Source organism: Hyla sarda, chromosome 6 (genome assembly GCF_029499605.1).
Source record: "Hyla sarda isolate aHylSar1 chromosome 6, aHylSar1.hap1, whole genome shotgun sequence".
In the NCBI taxonomy this organism is placed as follows: domain Eukaryota; kingdom Metazoa; phylum Chordata; class Amphibia; order Anura; family Hylidae; genus Hyla; species Hyla sarda.
The window spans coordinates 244,902,274-244,919,417 of NC_079194.1; the positions used below are offsets into that span (position 1 = coordinate 244,902,274).

The following is a 17,144-nucleotide window of genomic DNA, read 5'->3' on the forward strand; positions in this document are numbered from 1 at the left end:
ACCCCTTCTGTCCACAGGCAGCATTTGTACTAGCAACACAGCCCCATTTATTTGAATAAGGCTGAACTGCAGTAAAAAACATGGCTCATGAACAGAGTGACACTATTACTGGAAAAAAAACAAAAACTAAATTTATAGTCTCGTGCTACCCCTTTAATAAATTTCCTTGCCTTTTATATCCTTTTAGTGACTGGAACATATAAGCACTTGTGGTAGCCCTTGGGGGGTGTATGGTAGTGGTGGTATGGTATAGGTATATAAGGGGTTAATGTTAACCCTAGAGTTCGTTACGCCAGGCTGAGGGCTGGTATGCTGAATCAGTGTTCCGGCCTATCACCGCCCTTCCCAGTAACGATAGGTGCATAAAATAACGGAAGGTCCACGAGGAGATTTGAACTTGAACTTGAATAACGTTTACTGAAGTGCTTGCAATATTCAATGCACAGTAACAGTCTCATACAAACAGTCCTTTGGTTACTTAACGACTGGCAGTAGTTGTGGATCTTGAGATAGACAATAAGTCTCTTAATTAGGAAGATATTTGCAGATTTGTCCTGATTTAGGGGAGGTATTAGGTCCGGAGATGCTGCAGAGTGTTTGGGAGGTGATACACTCTATAATTATAATTGTTCAGCCGTTGCCGCAAGGCTCGGGCCTAACTCACTCCGATTACTGCTGTACCGGTCTTGCTTGCTTGACAGCCCGTGAGGTAAGAGAGAGAAACATGTCCGCCGCTCCCTTTTATGGGCAGGGGGCATGGCGAATCTGATTGGTCCGAACATCTGCCATTCACCTTACATGGTGTGATGGGATTGCTTATGTCACAGGGCCTCCTAAGGTCCTTAAGCCAAATACCATAGAGTTCACCTTGTCACATGACCCGCAGGTCCTGCAACGCCAATGGAAACAAGTAATTAACCATTTATTTACATCTATCATGCTATTTACATTAACCTATGCATAAATGACTGATTATACATTAGAATAGAGGCGACTAGGGGTAGACTAGGTTACAGGGATCCCTACGTCCTAGGGACTCTGGCTATGGGGACCAAGGAAATAAGTACCGTATAAAATGCGGTACAGGGACACCACACAATACTTTGGCTCCTGTTTTTGGCTGCAGTACCATCAGTACTCAACTGTGGCTTTATAAACAATGGAACAAACTTTGCTTTCCTTCATTTCCATTAGTATATTATTTAGCAGTGAGATTTATACTTGGGAGATTCCATAGTTTTTCTTCTTCATACACGATTGTCAAGAAGCAAGAATTATTATAATAAAGTCTCTCAATAGAACACACTTGGCACTGCTATGTTGAGTGCACAGATTTACCACGCTAGATGCAGTTTATTGAAGATCCAAGTGACACATACAGGTACGAGACAGACAAACACACAGGCAGGGGTGCTTCTTTGGTGCTTCTTTTATTCTAATAAAACTGTAGTAAATGTGTCTGTATCATACCCAGATTGACAAAGTGCTCTAGTAACTTGTAATATATGAAAAAGAAAAAACGGACAAAAGCGCAAACATGTGCCGTTACACTATATACACGAGGTTACCACTAGCAACAATAGGTTCTGTTAAACTGCTGGTGTTATGCTCAGAGTACAACACTTACTGAAGCTTGATTACCCAATCTCTGGGTGTGTAGCCGGGGTGCTGCCTGGATCATGCCCGTCGCTGGAATCCTCAGGACGGTCAGCAGAATTTCAGATGAAACCTGCGGGCTGCAGGATAAATAACGATCCTCCTGGTGCTCTCCCGATGGTAGTGTGTAGAAACCGAGTTGAACAATTAGAATTATTGAATAAAAAAGGATTATTTATTCATAGCGCTGTGGACTACGCGTTTCAAGGGGTGGGACCCCCTCCTCCTCAGGATCGTTATTTATCCTGCAGCCCGCAGGTTTCATCTGAAACTTCTCTAGTAGAGATATTCACTGTGGGATGCCTACTTTCATGACACCGTCGGGCCGACTGTCTGTCATCATTCGATTACTGAGGTGCTCCTGACGTTGGCCAGTGTCAGGCCCTTGTGAGCGAAAGCCATGTTACACACAATGTCCTACAGCTGGTTAGTTTCCTATCTACAGACTATAGGGCTCTGCCTCTTCATCAGTTTCTGTTGGCACCACATCAGTTACTGGGTGCAGAGAAACCCCACTTGGTGCAAGAAGCTAGTAGGGCAGTCAGAGAGATGTGGAAAACTGTAATGGTGCTGCACACTGGCTAAGTGGATAGTGGTGCTCGGTGGTTGGACTGATATATCCAATAGCACAAGAAAAAAATATAGCATGCCAATATGCATAAAACAGGCCCTGTCAATTAAACTCATTTTGCATAGAGTACAAACAAATATAAAAAAGTTTGTAATATATATGATCAGACAAAAATGCTTTTTTCTCCTGTTATTAAACTTCCTTCTCCACTTTTCCTGTGTCTGCAAGACAAGCAATACAAGTCTATAGAGGGAGGAGGAGGGAGCTTCTCTAAGCTCTAAGAGAACTGCAAATTCTAGATAAAGCCTGCAGAGCAGAAATCTGCTGAAAATGATGCATACAAGTTATAGTGTTGAGAGGCATAGGCCGTATTCGAATTTGCGATATTTCACGAATATTTGGATGAATATTCGTCATATATTCGCTAAATTCGCACATTCGTAATATTCGCGTTTATTTTCACAAAAATTCACATATGCAAAAATGAGCCAGTCTCACACAGTAGTATTAGAGCCTCCTTTACACCACACAAGCTGGAAGCAGAGAGGGATAATCACTGTGATGTGTACTGTGAAAAAAAAAAAAACGAATAGTCATAATTGCGAATATATAGTGCTATATTTGCGAATAAAATTCGCATTGCGAATATTCGCGAGCAACATTAGTCAGATGTCCCGGCGGCCAGCGCTGCTCATTGAGCATGCCGGAGCAGCACTGATCTATGTAAGAAACCTATGGGCCCAGGCTGTTGGGGCCACCAGATGATATTACATATACAGAATGTCTGGTTGGGAGAAACAAATATAATGCACCCACAGGGAGTAGCGCCATTTTATTAAAAAAAATTGTGAAAAACCTTAGATAACAGTCATACAGAATATATTATAAAACTTTTTTTTTATTTTCAGCCAATCAGAGAGCAGCACTAGTGAAATAGAACTCCCAGGAGGTAACAGCGTGTCACACATGTGATGTCATAACCATTGTCCACCAGAGAGCAGCACTGAGCAGAAATAACACTGCTCCTGTTCATTCTTCATCAGTGAGGGGCCGGTGCTGGACACTGCAAAGACGCGGGAATGCAAAGTCATACACATGACTGTGACTGGTAAGTGTTACATTGTTTTGTCCAAAAGGTCTTTAGTGCAGTTCCATGTGCATTTCTATGATAAACATGTATATAATTTACCTTTTGTTTTCTTATCTTAGATGCACTATCTCCAGGACATGGAGTAGCATTTCCGGACCTACAGCAAGACGTTGGATGAAGGCACAGCCCCAGAAATAACACTGGTCCTGTTCATTCTTCATCAGTGAGGGGCCGGTGCTGGACACTGTGTAGGGACGCGGGAATGCAAAGTCATGCACATGACTGTGACTGGTAAGTGTTACATTGTTGTGTCCAAAAGGTCTTTAGTGCAGTTCCATGTGTATTTCTATGATAAACATGTAAATAATCTATCTTTTTTTCCCCTATCTTAGATGCACTATCTCCAGGACATGGAGTAGCATTTCCGGACCTCCAGCAAGACGTTGGATGAAGGCACAGCCCTAGGAATCACACACATACACAGACACATTTCCCCAAATTATAGAGGTAACCTCCTTTAGTATGCCCAGAGGAAGGGCCATACAGTAGCCATGGATTCCCTACAGGTTTCCTCCCCTCTGGAGGTTTTTCCTGTCCTGAGTATTAGTTACTGTACGCTCTTTGTGAGTGATGGGAGGTTACAAAAAATCCCCTACACAAACATTTTCATAAATTATAAATAAAGTTCCCCTTTTTTTAAACTGTTCTTTGACTTGTTCGACTCATTTATTTATTTCTGTGTTAAAATAGAGTTAGCAAAACATGGATGACCAAAGCTGCTCTCCTGCACGATTTGCATAATGCGGTGCAGAGTGGTAACTGGTGCTGGGTGGTGCAGCTTATGAGGCAAGCGTAGAACACCCAGCAAGTTCCATGCACAAGCCTTTTTCTGATGAATGGGACTCATGCAGGGAACTTGCTAGGGGTCATACGGTTGCAAAGGATCAACCTTTGGGTACGTGAACTGTCCCTTAAAGGGGTACTCCGCCTCTAGATATCTAATCCCCTATGTCAAGGATAGGGGATAAGATGTCTGATCAAGGGGATCCTGCTGCTGGGACCCCAGCAATCTCCATGCAGCAACCAAAATTCTAAATAGTATGTTTAGATCACTGGTTCCTGTGGTGAGATTCGTGACATCATGACACACCTTCTTGTGACATCACACCACCTCCCATAGACATAAATGGAAGGGGCGTGGCGTGACGACCCGAACCACGAGAACCCAGAGTTCTAAATATATTATTCAGAAAGCCTGGGGTGCTGCATGAAGATCGTGGGGGTCCCAGTGATCAGTCATATTATGTCCTATCCTTAAGGTAGGGGATAAGATATCTAGGGGCGGAGTACCCCTTTAACCCCTTAAGGACCGGGGTTTTTTCCGTTTTTGCATTTTCGTTTTTTGCTCCTTGCCTTTAAAAAATCATAACTCTTTCAATTTTGCACCTAAAAATTCATATGATGGCTTATTTTTTGCGCCACCAATTCTACTTTGTAATGACGTCAGTCATTTTGCCCAAAAATCTACGGTGAAACGGAAAAAAAAAATCATTGTGCGACAAAATTGAAAAACAAACACCATTTTGTAACTTTTGGGGGCTTCCGTTTCTACTTAGTACATTTTTCGGTAAAAATGACAACTTATCTTTATTCTGTAGGTCCATACGATTAAAATGATACCCTACTTATATAGGTTTGATTTTGTCGGACTTCTGGAAAAAATCATAACTACATGCAGGAAAATTAATACGTTTAAAATTGTCATCTTCTGACCCCTATAACTTTTTTATTTTTCCGTGTATGGGGCGGTATGAGGGCTCATTTTTTGCGCCGTGATCTGAAGTTTTTAACGGTACCATTTTTGCATTGATAGGACTTATTAATCTTTTTATTCTTTTTTAAAATATATAAAAAGTGACCAAAAATGCACTATTTTGGACTTTGGAATTTTTTTGCGCGCACGCCATTGACCGAGCGGTTTAATTAATGATATCTTTTTATAATTCGGACATTTCCGCACGCAGTGATACCATATATGTTTATTTTAATTTTTATTTACACTGTGTTTTTTTTTATTGGAAAAGGGGGGTGATTCAAACTTTTAATAGGGGAGGAGTTAAATGATCTTTCTTCACTTTTTTTTTCCACTTTTTTTTTGCAGTGTTATAGCTCCCATAGGGACCTATAACACTGCACACACTGATCTTCATCATTGATCACTGGTTTCTCATAGGAAACCAGTGATCGATGATTCTGCCGCATGACTGCTCATGCCTGGATCTCAGGCACTGAGCAGTCATTCGGCGATCGGAACACGAGGAGGCAGGAGGCTGTTCGGGATGCCGCGATTAGCCGCGGCTATCCCGAACAGCCCGACTGAGCTAGCCGGCAACTTTCACTTTCACTTTTAGCCGCGCGGCTCAGCTCTGAGCGCTTTTAGCCGCGCGGCGCCGCGATTGGCGCTGCGCGCTATTAGAGGCGGGTCCCGGCTTCACTATGACGCCGGGACCGCCGTGATATGACGCGGGGTTACTGTGTAACCCCGCGTTATATCAGGAGAGCAGGACCAAGGGCGCACCTGTACGCCCTTGGTCCTTAAGGGGTTAAGGAATTAGAGAGTGTAGGCATGCCTTACAAGCAGGTAGAAAAAGAACAGCTGGGAGAAATGGCAGGATACAAAGCAATGTTTGGCTGGGACCGATTTTGGGTGTGTTGTGGCTTATTAAAGGAGAACTATGGCAAAAATTAACTTATCCCCTATCCATGGGTTATGGGATAAGTAGCTGATTGTGGGGGGTCCCCCTGCAATACCTGGGATGAGACCTGTCACTCAGTGAGAAACGCGCGTTGCAGACGTCAAATCTAACTTTCCCTGGACCCACCCACCCCTCCCCCTTCATGTCCACCACAGACGCCCCCAGTCTGCTGTCTCTTACAGAGTTTTATGCCCAGAAATGGTTGGCTACTCACTTTGTCAGTAGATTCTCATCCTAAATATGAAGACAATCGGGGAAATGTACCTGTGGAGAGGAAATGTTGTCCAGTTGCCCATAGCAACCAATAGCAACCAATCAGATCACTTCTTTTATTTTTCAGAGGTCTTCTCAAGAATGAAAGAAGCGATCTGATTGGTTGCTATGGGCAACCTGATGAAAACATCTTATTTTTCTTTAACAACTACAGTACTACAAATCCAATTGTAGTGTGCCTGTTCAACCTGTGCCTCCTCCAACCCTGAGCCTTAGGGGGGCACAGACGGATCACAGTGGGGGTTGTAATACTTTCATTTTTACTGTTCCCTATAACTCTGTAGCTTCTGTAGAAGTATGAGGCTCAGCCTTAGAGTCAGTGTATCTGGCTGCTCCGGTGTTCTTCTATTTTACAGCCTGGACCCTGTTCTCCTCCATACTGGTCCCTGTGGTCGGGTCAGATGGTTCTGGACTGGGGCTGAATGGTTGCTTGAGGGATTTAGTGGCAGATTTTTTTGGGGACTTCAGTTGTTGGATGACCTCTCTCTTCAGTGGCTGGTGATATTCGTAGTGCAGAATTCACAGGTGTTATGTAAAAGGGGTACTCCGGGGGAAAACATTTTTTTATTTTTTTTAAATCAACTGGTGCCAGTATGTTAAACAGATTTGTAAATTACTTCTTAAAAATCTTAATCCTTACAGTACTTATCAGCTATCGTATGCTACAGAGGAAGTTGTGTAGTTCTTTTCGGTCTGACCGCAGTGCTCTCTGTGATAAGGAGCAAATCTTCATAGTAAACTTCTCCTACTACGGACAGTTCCGGACATGGACAGAGGTGTCAGCAGAGATCACTGTGGTCAGACTGGAAAGAAATGCAAAAAGAAAATAACTTCCTCTGTAGAATACAGCAGCTTATAGGTACTGGAAGGATTAAGATTTTTAACCTCTTAAGGACCCAGCATAAATATACCTTACGGACCCGGCCATTTTTTGAACATCTGACCACTGTCATTTTAAGCATTAATAACTCTGGGATGCTTTTACCTTTCATTCTGATTCCGAGATTTTTTTTTCGTGACATATTCTAGTTTATGTTAGTGGTAAAATTTTGTCGATACTCGCATAATTTATTGGTGAAAAATTCCAAAATTTGATGAAAAAATTGAAAATTTTGCATTTTTTTAAGGAAAATGAATATTCCAAATAAATTATATATTGATTCACATGTCTACTTTATGATTGCATCATAAAGTTGACATGTTTTTACTTTTGGAAGACACCAGAGGGCTTCAAAATATAGCAGCAATTTTCCAATTTTTCACAAAATTTTCAAAATCTGAATTTTTCAGGGACCACTTCAGTTTTGAAGTGGATTTCAAGGGCTTTCTTATTAAAAATACCCCATAAATGACCCCATTATAAAACGGTACCCCTCACAGTATTCAAAATGACATTCAGAAAGTTTTTTTTAACCCTTTAGGTGTTTCACAGGAACAGCAGCAAAGTGAAGGAGAAAATTCAAAATCTTCATTTTTTACACTCACATGTTCTCGTAGACCCAGTTTTTGAATTTTTACAAGGGGTAATAGATGAAAAATCCCCCCAAAATTTGTAACCCAATTTCTCTCGAGTAAGGAAATACCTAATATGTGTATGTCAAGTGTTCGGTGGGCGCAGTAGAGGGCTCAGAAAGGAAGGAGCGACAATAGGATTTTGGAGAGTGAATTTTGCTGAAATGGTTTTTGGGGGGCATGTCATATTTAGGAAGCCCCTATGGTGCCAGAACAGCAGAAAACCCCCACATGGCATACCATTTTGGAAACTGCACCCTTCAAGGCACGTAACAAGGGGTCCAGTGAGCCTTAACACCCTACAGGTGTTTGACGACTTTTCGTTAAAATCGGATATGTAAATGAAAAAAAAAAAAAAATTTTCCCTAAAGTGCAGTTTTTTCCCCAAATTTATCATTTTTTTACAAAGGGTAATGGGAGGAAATGCCCCCCAAAATTTGTAACCCCATTTCTCTTCTGAGTTTATAAATACCCAATGTTAGGACGTAAAATGCTCTGCGAGCGAACTACAATGCTCAGAAGAGAAGGAGTCACATTTAGCTTTTGCAAAGCAAATTTTGCTGAAATGGTGTTTGGGGGGCATGTCGCATTTAGGAAGCACCTACGTTGCCAGAACAGCAAAAAAAAATAACACATGGCATACCATTTTGGAAACTACACCGCTCAAGGAACGTAACAAGGGGTACATTGAGCCTTAACACCTCACAGGTATTTCACGACTTTTTGTGAAAGTTGGATGTGTAAATTAAAAAATATAATTTTTTCACTAAAATGCTGTGTTTTCCCCCAATTTTACATTTTTACAAGGGGTAATAGGAGAAAATGACCACCAAAATTTGTAACCCCATTTCTTCTGAGTATGGAAATACCCCATGTTTGGACGTCAAGTGCTCTGCTGGTGCACTACAATGCTCAGAAGAGAAGGAGCGCCATTGAGCTTTTTGAAAGAGAATTTGTTTGGAATGGAAGTCGGGGGCATGTGCGTTTACAAAGCCCCCCTGTTGCCAGAACAGTGGACCCCCGCACATGTGACCCCATTTTGGAAACTACACCCCTCACAGAATTTAATAAGTGGTGCAGTGAGTATTTACACCCCACTAGCGTTTGACAGATCTTTGGAACAGTGGGCTGTGCAAATGAAAAATTAAATTTTTCATTTTCAAGGATCACTGTTCCAAAAATCTGTTAGACACCTGTGGGGCGTAAATGCTCACTGTACCCCTTATTACATTACGTGAGGGATGTAATTTCCAAAATGGGGTCACATGTGGGGGGGTCCATTGTTCTGGCACTATGGGTGCTTTGTAAACACACATGGCCTTCAATTCCAGACAAATTTTCTCTTCAAAATCCCAATGGCACTCCCTCTCTTCTGAGCATTGTAGTTCGCCCGTAGAGCACTTTACATGCACATATGGGGTATGTTCTTACTCAGAAGAAATGGGGTTACACATTTTTTGGGGCTTTTTTCCTATTTTCCCTTGTGAAAATGAAAAATTTTGGGTAACACCAGCATTTTAGCGAAACAATTTTTTTTCTCATTTTCCCATCCAACTATTTAGTCAAACACCTGTGGGGTGTTAAGGGGCATTATACCCCTTGTTACGTTCCGTGAGGGGTGTAGTTTCCAAAATGGGGTCACATGTGGGTATTTCTTTTTTTGTGTTTATGTCAGAACCGCTGTAAAATCAGCCACCCCTATGCAAATCACCAATTTAGGCCTCAAATGTACACAGTGCGCTCTCACTCCTGAGCCTTGTTGTGTGTCCGCAGAACATTTTACGCCCACATTTGGGGTATTTCCGTACTCAGGAGAAATTGCGTTACAAATTTTGGGGGTCTTTTTTTGCTTTTACCGCTTGTGAAAATAAAAAGTATGTGGTAACACCAGCATGTTAGTTTAAAAAAAAAAAAAAATGTTACACTAACAGGCTAGTGGAGACCCCAACTTTTCCTTTTCATAAGGGGTAAAAGGAAAAAAAGCCCCACAAATTTGTAGTGCAATTTCTCCCGAGTACGGCGATACCCCATATGTGACCCTAAACTGTTTCCTTGAAATACGATAGGGCTCTGAAGTGAGAGTGCCATGCGCATTTGAGGACTAAATTACGGATTGCATAGGGGTGGACATAGAAGTATTCTACGCCAGTGATTCCCAAACAGGGTGCCTCCAGCTGTTGCTAAACTCCCAGCATGCCTGGACAGTCAGTGGCTGTCCGGAAATGCTGGGAGTTGGTGATTTGCAACAGCTGGAGGCTCCATTTTGGAAACACTGCCGTACAATACATTTTTCAGTTTTTTTTTTGTATAACTGTTTATTTAAAGAATTTTGTATTTTAATGCGTTTTTCATTTTTATTGGGGGGGACAGTGTAAGGGGGTGTATATGTAGTGTTTTACCCTTTATTATGTGTTAGTGTAGTGTAGTGTTTTTAGGGTACATTCACACTGGCGGAGGTTTACAGTGAGTTTACCGCTAGGAGTTTGTGCTGCGGCGAAACATTTGCCGCAGCCCAATCTTGAAGCAGAAAACTAACTGTAAACCTGCCCGTGTGAATGTACCCTGTACATTCACATGGGGGGACAAACCTCCAGCTGTTTCAAAACTACAACTCCCAGCATGTACTAACAGACCATGCATGCTGGAAGTTGTACTTTTGCAACATTTGGAGGCACACTGGTTGGAAAACCTTCAGTTACCTAACTCAGTATTTTCCAACCAGTGTGCATCCAGCTTTTGCAAAACTACAACTCCCAGCATGTACTGATCGCCGAAGGGCATGCTGGGAGATGTAGTTATGCAACAGATGGAGGTACACAACTACAACTCCCAGCATGCCCACATAGCAGTTCGCTGTCTGAGCATGCTGGGATTTGCAGTTATGCAACATAGAGCTATAGTTTAGAGACCACTGCACAGTGATCTCCAAACTGTGGACCTCCAGACGTTGCAAAACTACAAATCCCAGCATGCTCAGACAGCAAACTGCTATGTGGGCATGCTGGGAGTTGTAGTTTTGCAAGATCTGGAGAGCGACAGTATAGAGATCATTGTGCAGTGGTCTCAAACTGTAGCTCTCCAGCTGTTGCAAAACTACAAATCCCAGAATGCCTAAACAGCTCTCTGGGCATGCTGGGAGTTGTAGTTTTTCAACCTCTGGAGGGCTACAGTTTAGAGACCAATCTATAGTGGTCTCAGACTGTAGCCCTCCAGATGTTGCTAAGCAACTCACCGGCTTCCGTAGGATCCACGGAGCTGCGTCGCCAACCTCTTCTTCCGTCGATCGTCGCCTGCTGCCGCCGTCGATCCTTGTCCGCTGCCGTCACCGATGGGTGAGTGGATCTTCGGCGCCGGTCCTGTGTCATTTCCCCGTTCTGCCCCGCCTATTGTGGGTGGGCAGGACAGGAAAACCGAAAGTAAAGCCCCCCGCCCCCGCTCTGCTATTGGTCATCGCGTCTTGATGACCAATAGCAGGGATAGGAGGGGTGGCACCCCTGCCACCTCACTCCTATCGCTTCAGGGGGATCGTGGGTGTCATGGACACCCGCAATCCCCCTTCTATTCCGGGTCATCGGGTCACCATAGACCTGAATCGGCGCAAATCGCAAGTGTGAATTCACTTGCGATTTGCGCCGATCGCCGTCATGGGGGGGGTCTGATGATCCCCCTGGGCATTTGCGCGGGGTGCCTGCTGATCGATATCAGCAGACACCCCAGTCCGGTCCCCGCCCGGCGCGCGGCGGGGACAGAAATTCCCACGGGCGTATGGATACATCCTGGGTCCTTAAGTACCAGAAAGCCAGGGCGTATCCATACACCCTAGGTCCTTAAGGGGTTAAATAGAAGTAATTTACAAATCTGTATTTCTTTTTGGCACCAGTTGATTGTACTTGGTTGCTGGTACTTGTAGTTGAACATTCATAAGTGGTACTTCAGGCTCTTCAGCTGCTGGTCATTCTTTTTCCACAGCATCCAGTGATGTTCCATTAGGATCTGCACTGACTGCTGGTACTTGTAGTACAGTAGATATTAGCTCTGGCTCTGCAGCCGGGTCACTGGTACTTTGATGGATATCTGCAGAGGGACAGGCAGTTTTTGGGGCTGTATTCACACATGTGGTGATGTCCTTCCTCCATGGCCTCTGTGAGGGTCTCATTACGTTTATTATGCTCTGCATGCGGACACCCTCTAAATGTATGCCCCGGTCCTGAGCACAGGTTACAGATGACCGGTCCTGTACAGTCGTCCTTTACATAACTAAACTGTCCACATCGTGAGCACTTAGCCGAAGGGCAGTTTATGGCGGGGTGGCGGCCCCCACATCTATGGCGCAGACAGGGTTGACCAGGGTAATAATGTGGCAGCCATGGGGGTGCGAGGGAAAAACCTGATCACTTTGTGACGCCAGGGCACTGTTATCCTATACACGGTCTGAGGTTGGAGACATCTTCTCCTGGGCCAGACACGGGTAGTAAAGGAACACACAGACGTCAGGTTACTGATAACTGTCATTACTGAGCAGGGTGCAGATGGTATTACACGGACAGTATGGTGCAGAGTGAGAGGATGCAACGTAACCCCTTGGGAGCCCTGTTACCTTGCTGGGACTTGTGGTGCCTTCACCCAATATATTGATACTGACTTAAAAGACGGGTAGATTGATTCTGGTAGCTAGGGTTCTGTCAAGGTCTTGTACCTTTCTCCGCCAGGACATGAACTTCCTCCGTGTGGGTGATCCTTGCAGAATCACCGGAGTGAATACATTTGATCTGGGCCTTCCCTTGAGGTTTCTACACACAGCACACCTTAAAGGGGTACTCCACTGGCCAGCATTCGGAAGTGAATGTTCCGAACACTGTTTTCGCACTGCAAAGGTCGGCCATGTCCCTTGTGACATCATGACCACGCCCCCTCAATGCAAGTCTATGGGAGGGGGCGTGACGCCGCCTCCCATTGACTTGCATTGAGGGAGCGTGTTCATGACGTCATAAGGGGCATGGCCGACCTTCGCAGTGCGAAAACAGTGTTCGGAACATTCACTTCCGAACGCTGGCCAGTGGAGTACCCCTTTAACCACAATGTGGCTCAGCAGAAACTGTTCTGGGGAAACTCTTCCCCCCACTAGACTATATGGGAAAGAATAAGGGGTTCCCATTGGTAGGCAGGGTCACATGAGGTTTACAATGTTCCTCTCTTAAGGGCACAGTAACACAAAAGAAACAAACATAAGAACAACAACATATATAAAGATATATTAACCCCTCAAGGACCAAGCCAATTTTATTTTTGCATTTTCTTTTTTTTCCTCCTCGCCTTCTAAAAATCATAACTCTTTTATATTTCCATCCACAGACGAGTATGAGACTTGTTTTTTGCACGACCAGTTGTCCTTTGTAATGACATCACTCATATTACCAAAAAATGTATGGCAAAATAAAAAAAAATAATAATATTTGTGTGGGGAAATTGAAAATAAAGAAGCAATTTAGCAAATTTTGTCACATCCCCCCCCCCCCCCCTTGTCACATTCCTCCCCTTGTCACATTCCTCCCTTTTTCACATTCCCCCCCTTCTGTCACATCCCCCCCCCCCCTCCCTCCTGTCTCTTTCTTGTATTCTTGTACTGCAGCAATACACTGGGTTTCCCGGGCGGATTTCAAATCTTCTTCGGGACTCGGGAAACCTAGTGTATTACTGCAGTACAAGACCTTTCCCCATCAGCCAATCACTGGCTTGACACGTGACACCACTGTGGCCAGTGATTGGCTGAAAAGGGAAAGGTCCTACTGTACTAAGAAGAGAGGAAACTCCGGAGCGCACGGAGACGAATCTGCAGGGACCGGGACTAGGTGAGCAGAAGGTTTTTTATCTTTCTCCCTGCGCCCTTAGCTTAGTGTTTCTCTAGCAGAGTGCCTCCAGCTGTTGTGAAACTACTACTCTCAGCATGCCTGGACAGCCTTTGCTGGTCCGGGCATGCTAAGAGTTGTAGTTTTGCAACAACTGGAGGCCCCCTGGTTGGGAAACACTGACTTTTAGTATTTCAATTAGATTTTACCTGCTCTGGCCGCCCCCGCCATGGGAGCCCGAGCAGATAATCGCATGTTTTCCCGGGGGGCCGTATCGCCATATCGCAAAAAGCAAAAATCGCGATTCGATTGCTTTTGCGATATATATCGTGCAGCCCTAGTTGAAACTGAAGCCCCCAAAAGTTTACAAATGATGTTTTTTATTTTATTTTACCCCACTAATAAGTTTTTATTTTCTTGTTTTGCCCCAGATTATGTTATAAAATAAGTGAAGTCTTTACAGAGTACAATTGGTGATGCAGAAGCTGAACATATGGATCTGGGCACTGCGGATAATCATTGCATGCTGCGTCCCAAATCACAGATCATAGAGGTTTAACATTGTCCCCACCAGTGAACGAAGAAGTGCCCAGACCAGGCCGCTGCTTTTTACCCCCTTTACAGACCATTTTGACCTTAACCCCTTAAGGACGCAGCCCTTTTTCACCTTAAGGACTGAGCCCTTTTTCGCAAATCTGACCACCGTCACTTTACGAATTAATAACGCGAAAATGCTTTTACCGAATATTCTGATTCTGAGAATGTTTTTTCGTGAAATATTCGACTTTATTTTGGTGGTAAATTTTCGGCGTTAATTGCATCCTTTTTTGGTGAAAAATCCCAAAATTTCATCAAAATTTTGAACATTTTGCATTTTTCTAACTTTGAAGCTCTCTACTTGTAAGGAAAATGGATATTCACAATAAATGTAATTTTTCTTCACAAATACAATACGTCCACTTTATATTGGCATCATAAAATGGACATATTTTTGCTTTTTGAAAAAATTAGAAAGCTTCAAAGTAGAGCAGCAATTTTCAAAAATTTCATGAAAATTGCTAAATCTGAAGGGACAGATGTTACAGAACTACAACTCCCAGCATGCCAGTCGAAGCATGGGCAGTCGAGGCATGCTGAGAGTTGTAGTTTGGCAACATCTGGAGGGCTACCGTTTGGGCACCACTGTAACAGTGGTCTCCAAACTGTGACCCTCCAGATGTTGCAAAACTACAACTCCCAGCATGCCCAGACAGCCTTTGGCTGTCTGGGCAAGCTGGGAGTTGCAGTTTGGCCTTCCTAGTGGTTGCCACAGTAAAGATCGTTTTACTTTCACTTTCAATTCCCCCTTCCCCCCCCCACCGACGATTCCCTACCTGATCCAGTATCCAGCAGGCTCCAGCGAAGATCCCGGGTCCCCAGGCATCTTCTTCCCAGATCCCTTAGACATCCAGGGGAGGGCAGAACGGGGGGTTGCCATGGCAACCCCCTGTCCTGCGCTGCCATTGGTCAGAACTCCGTTCTGACTAATGGCAGGGGATAGTAGGAGATCGCAGCTCTGCGACCTCCCTCCTATACCTTAGGCTGATCGAGGCTGTTGCTGACAACTCCAATCAGCCCTATTTTCTGGGTGATCGGGTCACCAGAGACCCGATCAGCCCGGAATTGGAGAAAATCGCATGTCTGAATTGACATGCAATTTTCTCCAATCGCCGACATGGGGGGGTCTCAGGACCCCCCTGGGCGATGTGCCGGGGTGCCTGCTGAATGATTTCAGCAGGCATCCGGCTCCAGTCCCCAACCGGCTAGCGGTGGGGACCGGATTTCCCCCGGGTGTATGGATACGCCCAGTGTCCTTAAGGACTCGGAATGCAGGGTGTATCCATACGCCCTGTGTCCTGAAGAGATTAAAGGGGTATCCAGGAAAAAACTTTTATATATATATATATATATATATATATATATATATATATCAACTGGCTCCTGAAAGTTAAACAGATTTGTAAATGACTTCTATTAAAAAATATGAATCCCTTCAGTATTTATGAGCTGCTGAAGTTGAGCTGTTCTTTTCTGTTTAAGTGCTCGCTCCCTCTTCTACTCTGTGCAGTTCCCAAGACAAGCAGAGATGGCAGCAGAGAGCACTGTTGTCAGACAGAAAAGAACAACTCAACTTCAGCAGCTGATAATTATTGGAAGGATTAAGATTGTTTAATAGAAGTAATTTACAAATCTGTTTAACTTTCAGGAGCCAGTTGATATATATATAAAAAAAAAAGTTTTTCCTGGAATACCGCTTTATCCGATATTCCCATATAGGTTGGGTGTCATTTTAATCGGATGGACCTACAGAATAACGATAATGGCCCTCATTTACTATTCTAAACCCGACCTCTTTTGTCGGGTTTTTTTGTCGCATCTTTGTCTGCGCCATGTCGCAGACATCGTGCGCCAGTCTGCGACACTATGCGACATTTTTTCCCGACAGACCCGATGTGGATTCTCCCAAACCCGAAAAAGGGGCGTTACCCGACATTTCTGAGCTTTCCCACGTATTTATTAAGGTTTCCAACCCGAATTTGTTGAATTGTTGTGGATTTTTTCCCGACAGCTCAGAGGAGTTGGAAACCAAAACCTACAAAACCCACGTGCGACAAACAGGATGCGACATAATAATAAATACCAGGGAAAAAAGCAGTCGGGTAAGAAAGCAAGATAGACTTACAACCCAATTTTCTTAGTAAATGAGGGCCAATGTGTCATTTTACCGAAAAGTGCACTGTGTGGAATTGAAAGCCCCCAAAAGTTACAAAATGGCGTTTTGTTTTCTCAATTTTGCCCCACAAATATAATTTTTTTTTTGTTTCGCCATAGATTTTGTGATGAAATAATTGATGTCATTACAAAGTAAAATTGGTGGCACAAAAAACAAGCCCTCATATGGGTCTGTAGGTGGAAAAAGCATTATGATTTTTAGAAGGCGAGGAGGAAAAAACAAAGTGCAAAAATGGGCCAGTCCTCAAGAGGTTAAAGGGGTACTCCGCCCCTAGACATCTTATTCCCCTATCCAAAGGCTGTGACGCCTCCTCCAATAGACTTGCATTTAGGGGGCGGGGCGTGACATCACGAGGGTGCGGAGTCATGACATCACGATACTCCGTCCCCTGCACCGCCCTTCATCAGCCACGGAGCAAACATGTACGGGGGTGCAGCAGGAGAGATTGTGGGGGTCCCCAGTGGCAAGATCCCCACAATCTAACATCTTATCCCTTATCCTTTTGGTAGCAGATAAGATGTTTAGCGCTGGAGTACGCCTTTAAGGCCAATTTTATTTTAACATTTTCCTTATTTCCTCCTCGCCTTCTAAAAATCCTGATAAAAACAAGCAATCTCCAGGTAGCAGAGAGGGATCAATGGAAGCGCTGAGACCAGATAAGAAGTTA

At 44.0% G+C, this 17,144-nt stretch overlaps 1 long non-coding RNA gene across 1 annotated transcript; it reads left to right on the plus strand.

Annotated features, from left to right (window-relative positions):
• The first annotated feature begins 3,178 nt into the window (after positions 1 to 3,178).
• LOC130276889 (uncharacterized) lies at positions 3,179 to 3,776 on the plus strand. The gene is made up of 3 exons (XR_008845281.1): positions 3,179 to 3,335; positions 3,437 to 3,608; positions 3,710 to 3,776. It is a non-coding gene; the product is annotated as an uncharacterized LOC130276889 (long non-coding RNA).
• The last annotated feature ends 13,368 nt before the right edge of the window (positions 3,777 to 17,144 follow it).